At 41.9% G+C, this 13,456-nt stretch overlaps 2 protein-coding genes across 1 annotated transcript in view; one reads left to right on the forward strand and one right to left on the reverse strand.

The window, feature by feature from the left end:
* Nucleotides 1–13,456, forward strand: part of LOC309693309 (hemicentin-2-like) — a 1,543,010-nt gene that overhangs the window by 1,085,472 nt on the left and 444,082 nt on the right.
* The window catches only part of LOC309703187 (T-cell surface glycoprotein CD4-like), a gene marked incomplete at its 3' end in the record, with an annotated part of 159,227 nt that overhangs the window by 143,799 nt on the left and 1,972 nt on the right, over nucleotides 1–13,456 (reverse strand). The gene's annotated exons all lie outside the window — the stretch shown is intronic.

Raw genomic sequence — 13,456 nt, forward strand, 5'->3', positions numbered from 1 at the left:
AAAATAACACCATACTGCACAGCAAAAAGAGGACGGTCACGTGACTGCAGTTACCCTCTCTGCCACCAGGTGTCATTGCTGGTCTTTACAGACCTGAGTACATACAGGAGGGTCTATGTTTGAGCTTTTTATTCATTTTTACAGCATTTTTGATCCCTCATTAGTTTATAAAGTACAGATACAAAGAATAAAACATTTTGAAACAACTACAAAATAAAAGATTATGACACATAAAATAACAAAAACAAATAATAATAATTAAAATTATCATAAGAAAGGAAATAGACTTTAGAAACACTGAAATTTCTAAAGACTCCACTGAATCAGGGTCAGATGTGTGTGGAGGTCTAAAAAGGTTGGTGGATGAGAATTATCATGTGCAATGCTCCAGTTTGACCACACGGGGGCAGTGCTGTTACACACTCAGACTGCAGGACATAATAACAGTGTTGGAGCGTGAAAGTAAATCAGCTTTTCTCTCAGTGTTTCCAGATGATGACCATGATTTCTGATGACATCAAATTGTTTGTGTGTCTGTTGTCACAGCAGCAGCAGCCATCAGTGACAGCAGCACACAAAAGCAACACAACAGCAGGTTGTATGTTTGTCACACTTAAATGTTTCAGATCAAATACAAAATAAAGATTGTAAATGAAGGCGTTTGTTATTAAGGGAACAAATCCAAAGCTACATCTTCCTGATCTGAAACATGTAAGTGTGACAATTATACAAGGAACAGGAAATCAGTTTGAACAGCTGTAATCAAACTGTCAACCTTTTTTAATAAACAGTCCGAAAACACCAATGAGGTGAAGGAAAGGTCACTAGGAGAACTGATAAGGAGTTAGGAAATAACAGAGCCGTGTGCTGAGAATGACCTTACACTCTCTCTCATTAACAACGTGATGCTGGACGTCTACAGGGTAAAAACTACAATGACCAGAAGATGGACTACAAAGCGTGCATCTTACTTTTCCACAGTGTGTCTGACCCTGCTGTTTGAAAAACATGTGTTCACAACAAAGGTTGAAATTTTAAAGAAGATTTAGGGTCAGATTTACTAACATGTGCAGCAGCATCACATCTGTATCTGTGAGAGTTTCACTGTCACGACAAAAAACTTAAACGAGTCACACAGATGTGAATTACAAAGACTGTTTTACTGTAACTGCAGGAAGTGAAACTATCCTTCCTCATGACCATTTGCCTGTGGCAGTTGCTGCTGGGAGGTTATTACTGGGAGGGAGATGTTATCAGAGTCATCAGAGCTTCATCGGCTCAGAGTCGTTATCGCAGCACCAAAACTTTGTCTCTGTCAGTGAACTGGAATGAGCTGGATCTGAAACAAAGGCAGCTGTTACTGTGTTAGATTAACGTCTGCATGTTGAAACATCTTATTAAAAGTAAAGATGTGCACATACAGACACGTATCACAGTGACGGCTGAGGATCCTCAGAGTCCTCTGAGGGATTTCCTCATCTTTCATGTTGTCTGTCTGTTTGAATTCAAGCACTATTGTCTATAACTGAGCCTCAAACAGCCTCAAACAACCAGAGCCTGAAAATGAGACATAAAAAGGCTTTTTGGTGAAATTATGCTCACATTTAAAATTGATGTCATTTGCTTCATTTTGAGCTTGATTCTTTTTTCTTTTCTGTAATTAGTTTCCAAACCTGTAAATGGTTGAGTGCAGGGGTGTCAAACATAAGGCCCGGGGCCCAGAATTGGCCCAGCAAAGAGTCCAAATCGGCCAAATGGAAGTTTTTGGAGAATGTGAAGGAGGAACTTCTCCTCCGCCATGACCACTCATACAAAACCAAATGAATGAAGTAACAGAGAAACAATTAAATGACAGAAAATTCCTGTTTTTCACTGTTTATAGAAATAAAAAAAAGACATTTTCTGTTCATTAACAAAAACTTTTTTACAGATTTTTAGATGAGCTACATTCCTCTGAACCTTCAGTTTGGTTATTTGTTTATTTCCATCCTTGTTCTTAATGTTTTGACCATCACAGGTCCAAGTCACCAAGCGTCGGTTCAGATTTGCCGGTCAAATCCTTCGGCTACCGGACCCGAGACCTGCCCGTGTCGCGGTTCTATGGAACCTGAAGAATGGAAAGAGACGGCGAGGAAGACCTAAAATAACATGGAGGAGGACTTTCCTTGAAGATTTACGTTCAGTCGAACTGTCATGGGATGAAGCAACAACTGCCGCGATAGACCGAGTTCGATGGCGTTCTCTTGTCGCCCGATGCGCCGATCGGCGCGGGAGGATCTAAGTCTAAGTAAGTCATCACAGCACTATGAACTGTGGGTAATCCCTCAGGTCCACGGAGATGAGGACTTATAGAAAATGTGCATAAGGACTCAAAGTGTGTGCAGAGAGCCGTCGTGCACTTGATACCATGACAACAGGACGGCCCTGAGCCCTGAGAGGCCAACACAAAGCTGTGACTGTTTATCTGCACGTCTCAAACACGCCTCCATTTGTCTGCAGGCTGAGTGATCTGACTGAGCTCAGCCTCCATTTTCTACAGGGAGACGCTCAGAGAGGCTTTCAGTTTCATTTCACAGGAACAGACTTGCTTTTGTTTTACATGCAGGTGCTGCACAGAACACACCCTGTTCAACCTGTTTGTGTGACTGACTGCAGCTCAGATAAAAGGCTGGATCAGCTGATTCAACTGGTCAGCAGTTTGCATCCTTTTCATCTCTGCAAACACCAATCAAAGTCCTGTACACAGTGTGTTTAGTTCTCTGAGTGTGTAATCGTGTTAAAAGGCTCTGATTTTATAGCTGTAAACAAACCCTAGATTTATCCCCACCATCGAAGCTGCTGACATCCACCTAGCTGCTGTTGAACGATGATTTGGACATATGGTACTTTGAGGTCAACGAAATAAGATAGGCCTGATTAAAGTTCTTGTATGTGAGGAGCAGGATTTTAAATTGTGGATTTAACAGGAAGCCAAAGACGAGAAACCAGAATAGGAGGAAGCTGCTCTGTCCTTCTAGGTCTCCTAGTCCCTGTCAGGACTCGACTGCAGCATTTTGCGTCAGCTGAAGGTTTGTGGGAGCTTTTAAGATAATAAAATAATAACCGATTACACATTATCTGTGAAATGTTCATACTTGTTGCTGCTGACATAACCTCAGCTTCCTATCTGTGTGTTTCTTCAAGACTCATGTTAGGAAGCTGATTCTCACGCAGGTCACAGATCCACACTCTCAACCCACTGTGGACTGTGCCACACCTCGGAAAATGTTAGAGCACTTTTGCAAATATGTGATGTCTTGAGTTACTTTATGTAACTTTTCAGATAAAAAGGTGATAAAGTCATAATGGTTTTAGGAGACTTACTTTTTTTTCATATAAGCATCAGGGACAAGGCTGTCTTGTAATTGTTGAGGTCACTAGTGTGCGCCCTATTTCTTCCAGGGCTTCTGGAACATCCAGAGTCCACTAAAACCTTCATTTGTAGGTTTTAGTGGACTCCTACTACTCTGAAGTGGTTTTCATGGGACAAAGGCATTGTATTCCAAGATCTGGGAGATTGTAGAAATGAGCAGTAATGCCCTTCTTACCATCTTTCCAGAAAAATAAGAGATCTGGAAGCTGTTAGGCTGCACTTTCTGCACCTGCATAAGCTCCAGGACACATTTACTGCAGCCTGCGTAATATTCATCTGTCCATTAAATGTCAAACATCGCATTGACCCGTAGTCCCTGCTCGTCAGCACATGCTTTTAAAAAGAGCTCCATGTCCTCTGCAAAATGAAAAACAAAGAGGAAGAAGTCCCTCTACACAAAAACACTGCAGATGACAGGCCAGGCGCAAACATCTATTGATCTGTTTGAATGCCTCCTCATGTGAGCCTTAAAGTTTTTTGTAAGAAGACTAAGACCACAGTGGGTCAGCATTCTGTTGCTCTGCCTCACTTTTCATTCGGGCTTAATGGGCGTCTTGTCACAGCTCTGTCAGCTGAAGCTGTCTGGGAAATTTCCCTAGTGTAGTGAAACGGGCCTTGGGTTTAGCGCTCTCCGTCTCTGCTGCATGAGATTCAATTCAATTCAATTCAATTTTATTTATATAGCGCCAAATCACAACAAAAGTCGCCTCAAGGCGCTTCATAGATACAGAGAAAAACCCAACAATCATATGACCCCCTATGAGCAAGCACTTTGGCGACAGTGGGAAGGAAAAACTCCCTTTTAACAGGAAGAAACCTCCGGCAGAACCAGGCTCAGGGAGGGGCGGCCATCTGCTGCGACCGGTTGGGGTGAGAGAAGGAAGACAGGATAAAGACATGCTGTGGAAGAGAGACAGAGATCCTTTCTGCAGCACTGTTGACATTTTCAGGTTGTTGTTGTGGGTTCAGCTGCTGCAGCGTTTGGTCAGGGTCACGTCGAAGATGGTAGAGGGGAGAGCAGGAGTCCAGGTCAGCCTCGGCTCCTTGATTACAGGGCCGGCAAAGCAGCCTGTAATCAAGCATAAAGAGAAAAAACAAAACAAAAACAGACGAACAGGAAAATGATGTTGTGTTGGCTGTGTTATTCAGAGAGGGGAGACTCGCCCTGTGTCAGCCTTCTCTCCCCCTTTTTTGTTTTTTCCCACAATATAAACACTCATAGCCCACCAAGTTGACAGGACAACACAGGTACATGTTGAAATTCTGAAGATCATGATTAAACTCACAAAAGAGAATTTTCCTTCCTGCAGTAACTCACTTGTGTTGTTCAATCAGCAGAAAACATCTTACAATTTGACTCTTAACCACTAAATTTGTTGATTCCTCACTGATTGGTCATACCAGTCTCTTTAATTTCTTTTTGAAGTTAAATTGTTGTCCTGCAACCCAGAGAGTTGATTTGTTAGTAATGGATAAACTTCATCATTTAAAAACAGGTGTATGTTAAATTTCCCTGCTTTAACCTTGCTGAATAATCTTCACGTGTTCATGAGTGTAAGCTGCTTTTCATTGTGTGTGTGTGCGTTTGTAGGTGAGTTAATTTCATGTGTGTTCAGTGAAGCTGCAGATCAGCAAAGCCTCTCTCTGCCTTAGCTTTTTGCTTGTTTTCCAACAAGGCGTTTCCTTAAAAGGAGCCTTTCTCTCACATTTCTCTGCTTGTGTGTGTTTTTGTTTCACCTTTTGTTGCGATGCCCCGGACGCCTTCCCAACCTCCACAAGTCCGTTGGCCCCAAATTCCAACCCCAATTTTATGTGTTAAAACTTCTCTTAATTTCTCCTCTAATTCTGGCTGCTGTCTTTTCCACAGCTGCTGATTCTTGCTGGGTGTGGTTCCCATTACTATAATTTTGCTCTGGCCGCTGTGCTTGTGGGGGGCGGTTGGTCCAGGTCCATAGCCCCCTGTATTAACACACTAAGAGATTTATTTAATATCATTTTCATCACTGTGAAATAGACCAGCAGGCAACAAGCCCACCTTTACAGCGCAAACTGCACACCAGTCTCACAACACATTCCTCTCTCTGCTTCTCCATAATTCTCCACTCTCGCTTTATTTCTCCTTTCTCTACTCCAGACTCAAAACCCAGCATATTTCACTTCACTACTCACCTCTTACTGCTTTTTTCACACCACAGAGTATTACACCCAATCACGCCTGTCAATCTCTATGTGGCTCCAAATTGCCCTCTTTTCCTCTTTCTTATTTAATTTTCACACACTCGTCAGGGGACAGGCACAAAGCAATCAACAATTTCAACCACTGAAACGAGGAATCCAACCTTTTTACTAATATAGAACTTTGATCCCAAAATGTGTCTTGTTCTAGTCCAGAATAAATGTGAACCTGTGATTACACAGCGGTTCCAGTGTAATTCTGTTATCGTTTGAGGGCCCGCAGCTCTCAGGTGATAAGCCTGGACCTCCAGACGCCGCTGGTCCGTACCCTGCATCCAACGTACGGTGGTGGAGCCAACCCCAGGGCAAAATTAATTTCCACAGGTCCACTAGGCGTCAACCTTGGATCCTAAAATGTGTCTCCATGTTCATATTTCATCCAATGAAACACACAAAAAGCGCATCTCACCCACAGAAACACACACAGAGCCCTTTGAGCTCAACTTAGAAATAATGCAAAGCGTAACCGCACCACAAGCCAGCCTCTATTTCACCTCTATTTCATATGCTGACCTTTTGGCTGCAACTTAGAAATTTTCTACTATCTTATTGCCACAGAAGCCAGTCTTAAACAAAGTTAAATGTGGAAGGTAACGTGGGCTGCACCTCTAGAATCAACGTAGAATGTTTTTAGTATCTTGCTAGAGGCAGTTCCTATGACGCACTGGAATTCAGCCTCAACTTATGTTAGTATCTTGTGCCGAAAACCAGACACCGACCAATTTAATGTGAAAATACATGTAACAGATTAATTTAGAATACTCAGTATGCACATTTGGTATTTATAATACACTGGGCATTCATACACATGTGCTGTATTATATCAAATATATAAACTATATAGGGGCGATCGTGGCTCAAGAGTTGGGAGTTTGCCTTGTAAGCGGAAGGTTGAAGGTTGCCGGTTCGAGCCCCGGACAGTCTCGGTCGTTGTGTCCTTGGGCAAGACACTTCACCCGTTGCCTACTGGTGGTGGTCAGAGGGCCCGGTGGCGCCAGTGTCCGGCAGCCTTGCCTCTGTCAGTGCACCCCAGGGTGGCTGTGGCTACAATGTAGCTTCCCATCACCAGTGTGTGAATGTGTGTGTGAATGACTGGATATGTAAAGCGCTTTGGGATCCTTAGGGACTAGTAAAAGCGCTATATAAATACAGGCCATTTAAACTAAATATCTTTGAAACGTATAGAAAGCACTTTATCAAACTGTTGTCTGCTACAGAGTTACAAGTATTATACTAGTAGTAATATAGCATCCACCATCGCCTGCTTACATATTTCTGAAAACATCTTAGTGGTGTAGCAGCTGTCGATTGAGCCAGCCCTGCAAACCCTGTGGATGGCCGATGCAGTGAACAGTGGGAGGAGGCATCCTAAAGCTCTTTGCAGACCACCCTGTGTGATTCTCCACTCGCCAACCAGAAAAGAAAAACCGCAGGTCTCAGTTGAAGCACTCCATCCATGTCTGATCTTGCTCAGGCAGATTCAGCAACACTGCCAGAGACTTCCTGTAATCTATAACAGTTGTTAAAGAAACGGTCCAGGAACAGCTCACTCAGGTTAATCCTGTGTGAACAACTGTAAATATAGGTTTTTTTTATTACCTTTAAATATCATTGGTGTGATAGAAATATTCCTGTTTAATTGTTATTTTCTTTATTCTCATTGCTGCTATTATATGCAGTGTGTTTGAGGCTTGTTGCTAGCTAGTTAGCGATGCTACAAACCTGTTACTCTAATAGTCTGTGTTATTGAAGGATTCAGCACCTCTTAGGGGTTTTTTTTGCACACGCCACAGAAGCCCAGAGTTATTGTTAATATCAAAAATATAACGCTGTCCTTTGAGATTTTAACATAAGACTGTGAGTGTAATGGATCTAAAACTGTTTAAATCTCTACAGCCTGGTAACATGGAGACTTTAAAAACAGCAGCAGAAGGTTTCAGTAGTGTAGTCTAATTTGTTCTTTTCATTTAATAATAGAGTCCATATTATATCAACAGCTACATTCACCCTGGAGAGAAACTAGTGAGGGAGACCATCAGGACCAAGCTGGGTTTCTGGGTCCAGAGGTTTGGAGAAACTTCTTCCCTTTCTTTCATCACAGCTGTCCTGTGCCAGAAGTTCTGTTGACCCACTGAAAGAGGCATCATTTAAGAAACACCAGGAAGACTGAAACTCTTCGCATTGATCAAGCAGGACTCATGATCTTCACCAGCAGCTCCCTCACAGGGACATCTTCAGCACTCCTCTGTAGGCCCGCCCCAGGAGATGGATAAACCCAGCATTTCATGAACACTGTGATGGAGACCTTTGCTTTGTGTAATGTTATAAATACTCGGATACTCCCCAGAGGCTCCAGACTTTTACATAAACATAATATATTCAGTCCTGTAGAAAGTTATACATTTAAAAATATATGATCCTCTCTGGTTACTCTGGTATGAATAACTCTGCATCACTTTATGGTAAATAACACACTATCTGCAAAAAACTGTGAAAGAATTCCAGATGACAAGTTTGTAGTTTGCAGTTAAACATACAAGTGATGACCTTTGACCTTCATCAGGTTTTATTTAATTGTGTCAGAGAAACTCAAATGTGCTCTTCATGCAGCTGAGTACATCAAGTGTTTAAAACGGAAGCTGTGCAGGTCTGAGATCAGCAGCTTTGTGAAACACCAAACTGAGGTCCTGTTAATGCTGATATATAGTGAGACAGTTACATGCGTGATTAATCCTTTTGACTTTGTGTTTAACTTTATCACTAAAACAGCTGCAGCTTTCACTGACAGCACATGTGGTACTTTAACCTTTGTACTGTTTTCATCAGTTCATTTTGCAGTTAACATGTGAACATGTTGGATGATCTGTCTGCTGTCACTGGGTGGTGCTGAGGTCTGAATCTGAGGGCAGCTCCTGTAATCACAAAGAGAACAGAACCATCACAAACTGAAATATAAATTTTATCTCTCAAGTCTGAAATGAAGCTGATCCTTCTTTGTCCCACACACTCAGGATCTGAAGTTCTTCTCCTACATTTTTTCAGTTCTAGAGTTTAATCCATAGTTCCTGATTAATGAGGAGTTACTGAAGTACAAGCTTAAAAAATGGTGTTACTGTCTTTACAGATGTGGCAAGAGCAGTGTTGGGTAAGTTACTTTAAATTAGTAACTTAGTTACATTACTAGTTACTTCCATCAAAAGTTACTCAGTTACTTGAAGTTACTCGTTACTTTCAAAGTAACTAGTTACTAAGGAAAGTAACTTTGGTTTTACTCAGAATTCTCTTGTTAATGTGTTGCTTCCATAACTTTGCCAGTCTTCTAGCTTGCTTACTTGCCACAAGTGCACTGTGCCACCTACCAATAGAAAGGAAAAAATAATGTGCATATTTCCACGAGAGAAATCCCACGCCTGGACTGTCATTGACCACCGCCATGATTCTAGCCTACGTCACAGCGTCATGTGCGCTTTTTACATCCAACACAAAAACTGCAGTCATGGTGCTTTCGATTGTACTCAGAACTCGGAAATTCTGCCTTCTGAATGGGAAGATGTAGGTAACACCAGACTGCAGATGAGCTGCATACAGGGCTGGACTGGGACAAAAAAATTAGCCCGGGCGTTTTGACTAGAGACCGGCCCACCATTATAGGAAAAACCATAAAGCCTTTGAATGAAAACAAACACTGTTGTGACAGTGATGTACACTGTCTTGATGGTATATATGTATCAATCTATCAATCATTTGTTGTAAGAATCAGATAATTATTTTTTAAAAGCTAGACATTTTAAATGAGAATAAGAAAGTATTTCTTAGCACCCACCCAGCTGTATAGAAACTCCTTCATGCTAGCTAGCATGCAGTATGAAAAAGTCAGCATAACGAAAATAAACTCCAACTAAACTGGGTTCATATCTGACCCAGATGGACTGCAGGTTATAACTTCTTACCTGAAGTTCAGTTCACCTGACACTCGGACAGGCGGCCGCTTCGGGTCTCTTAGGGTTGCCAACCGTCCCTTAAAAAACGGAATCGTCCCGTATTTAGAAACAAAAGTACACGTCCCGTATTGAGCTAATAAGGGATGCACTTTGTCCCGTAATACAGTGAGAATCAAAAGTAGTCTATAACTTTTAATGGAATTAACGCTTTGTTTGAAAACATAATTCCCAGCCCCTCTCCTGCTTTGTGACCAATGAGCTGACAGCACACTTATGACAATTCGAGTATGACAAGTCAGATTACCGCTTATCTCATTGGTCGAGGAAAGGTCGCTTACGGAGAAAATACCGGAAGACAACAGATGACCACAACAAGAAGCATGGCCAACAGGGAAACAAACGCCGACACTGCGGTGCAAGTCTCGGACGACAGTACACCTAAAGCTGGGCAGACACTGCGATTTTCAAACTGCACGATTGACTCGCAGGGGTTAGAAGTTGGTAGGTCACGATGCAGGGTCTCACCCGATGCTCTGATGCGACCTGAGTGCTCACACTGTGCCTCCATAAAATGAAGGTTATAACAGAAATTCTATCGCTTGCTCTCTCTCTCTGTCTTTCACTCACACAGACACACCACCACCATCAACTTTGCTAAATTGCTAATGAAAAACATTAATCAGGCAGCTGTGATTGAGCAGCATGTAAATCCAACTATTTTCACGGTTGTTGTGCTCGTGATAATTTTGTGAGGCCACATCGAAAAGGCTCGGATGAGCTTTCCAAAGTTCTACAAGTTGTGCCTCCATCGCTTGTGTCCAGATCACACGCCGCACAGCCGCGCTGCTCCATCTTTTTCACCGACATTTACGTGTTTGCGCGTAAGCAGTGTGAGCGGCTCACGAGCGATTGATGATCGGGAGCTGCTCGAGGTGTTAATCGCTTCTCGTTACCCCACGTATACTACACGATGCACGATGAAGGCCAAAATTGGGCCGATCACCAAATCGGTCGCATGACTCAGAAATCGGCTCAAAATGGGCCAAAAATCGCACAGTGTGAGCCCAGCATTAGAGCAGCAATGTTTGTTCCCCTCAGAGAAAGAAAAAAAAGGCTGCAAAAGTACAGGGAGGAATGGGAAAAGGAAAACACCTGGCTGGAAAAGGTCACCATAACACCTATAAAGCGCACTGCACTGTGTGCCGGCGCACTTTTTCCATAGGCATGCTTCTAATGGTGGGCACAAGAAGAACATGAGGGGCGTGAAAGCTCGGGGAACCCTTAACCAATTTTTTGTCCACCAGGCCACGGCAGAAGCAGATATGGTATGTAAACACTGGTTTGTTTTTTTTAAACCCTCTGGTTAAGGTCAATATGGGCATGTGCAGTGAATATCAGCGCTATGTGGCCAGAAGTGTGATAATATAATTTATTTTGTGTAATAAACAACTGCAAGGATAGATGATTACAACAAATAAATCACTAATACATAAAAGTAATACATAGATGAATAATGATGATGAGTTAAGATGCGTAATCATGGGAACAAGTGGGTTTACAAACAGGAGCAGCTGATTAGCTTTAGAAAAGCTGAAATAATACCTCAACTGAAGCCAATTGTACTAAATGCACTATATGTGCACTGTTACAAGAATATTTTTGTTCTATTGCTTTCTATTAATTTATATAATTTTAAGTTAAGCAGGACAGAGTTCTTTTAAAGAAAGATTTACTTATATTCTCAAAAGTTAAGTATGACAGGCTTCTGTTTAAGAAAGAGACCTGTTTTACTGTGTTAATGTTGTCATTTTGAGCTAAAAATAAATGATCATTTGTTTCCCATATGGTCATATCACAAAGAATATGCATCTGCTTAAATCAAATTCAAGTCAAATGGTTAAAAAATAATTTCACACACAAAAAAAAGAGCTACCACACTGGGAAGGGTGAAGACAACTGGGTTGCCCGGCCCTGGCCACGAGGTGTCCCTTATTTATTTTTCAGGGAGTTGGCAACCCTAGGGTCTCTCCTCTTGCCTCCACTTTCCCTCATCCACCTGCTGGCCTCCACCACTTGCTAATGTTATTGAATCTGTGGAAGCTCCAAGATAGCCACCACACGAAGTAACGAATAACGACCCTATCTAAATCCCAGTAACGAGTAACGCGTTCCTGATTTTGGCATAATAACTAGTTACCGTGCTCGTTACCACAATAATAACGTAGTTACTGTAACGCGTTACTTAATAACGCGTTAGTCCCAACACTGGGCAAGAGACTGAAAACATGCTGTTGTTTGCACATATTTAATATTCAGCTCTGCACAGGAGCTGAAGCAGAGTCCAGCCTGTTGCCTTTACAGTATAATACTTGTATTAAAAGTACAGTAACGATAATTAGTGACAGAGCAGCCGTTTCGCTTGATTTCTTTAGTCAGGGTTCATTCACCTAAACGACCTTTACAAAACAAGTTTTCTCCCGATAACCGAGTGCTCATCTTAGATAGCTAGCTACCTAGCTAAGGACGGTAATTAATTTATTTTAGCTTGACCGCAAGTCCATCTGCCAACATGGAGGAGGCGGGGTTTATGACCCATACTTCAGCCAGAAAAGAGAGGGTGATAGAGACGTTTTGGCTTCATTTTTGGGCAGCTGTGGCATCGTCCATGTTTTCTACAGTCACTGATTTATAACTAAAACTATTTTAGACACAGAAGTAAAGCCCAAGAGTCGCCATCAATTTACCTACAACATTTATTTAAGCAAGACAGCATCAGACTGTCAATGTGATTCCAACAGCATCTTAAGCTTGTGTATAATTTTTAAAGAAAAAAAGCCCTACACATCACAAAAACACAGGAAGAAAAAAACTCAGGAGGTTAGGTGTGAGTCTTAGAAAGAAAAGTTTAAAAGAAGCCATAAAAATACAGAACTGTCAGAATTCTGTAGAGAAAAAGAGACGGATTCATAAATGTCTTTGTTTCTGCTCTAACCTTACCCAAACAATGCTGCTCTACAACTCTAGACTACCAGCCACAAAGACAACAGCTGGAGAAACATCTGTATACCTCTGACATCCACCAGCTCATCCATACAACAAACAAACATCAACAACCAGGAAGCAGCTTCACCTCTGATCACACACACACTCAACTCTACTCACTCACCTGGAGGATCAACATGAAGGTAAATGCTGATGGTCTCCCACGATTGTTCTACTTCCACAAAGAGCTCAGTTTGACTTGGACAACATTTCTACATCCAAACTGAGTCAAAGCTCGTTCATTTGTAACTGATCAATGATTCTGAACACAAGCAGGCAGATTATTGATCGTCTATAATCCACAGACCTTCATCTACACTCAGATCATCACACAGCGTTTGTGTTGTCACTTCATTCATTGTGTGTAGCAGCTGATCTCAGGTCTGTGTTGTTCATCTCTCACAGAACAAGTTCTTACAAACAGCTGAACCTGAAGCTCCAACACAAAAACACTCACTGACTCTGAGATCAGAAATTCATGAATGTTTGTAACACAGTTTGACTTTGTGTCAGTAAATCTCATGAACAGTCTGAAGATGAATAAACTGTAGTTCAGAGTCACTGACAGACAGCACAGACACACACTGTTGGTCTGAGTCTGAACATGATGATCAGCAGAGAAATAACATCAGACTCTGAACATCCAGCTTTCTACAGCGTCTGCTGGATGTTCACCATCATTTATTTATCTTTCTTTGTGTTTGTCATCTGACTCACATTCATGCTGTGGAGGCTGAAGATGCTGCTTAATGTGGATCAGCAGGATTCAGTTTACAGCTTCTGTAGATCAGGAAACCAACAACAGAAACAAGAAGAAGTACTGCAG

The sequence above is a fragment of the Aulonocara stuartgranti genome (genome assembly GCF_965226115.1).
Source record: "Aulonocara stuartgranti genome assembly, chromosome: 3".
In the NCBI taxonomy this organism is placed as follows: domain Eukaryota; kingdom Metazoa; phylum Chordata; class Actinopteri; order Cichliformes; family Cichlidae; genus Aulonocara; species Aulonocara stuartgranti.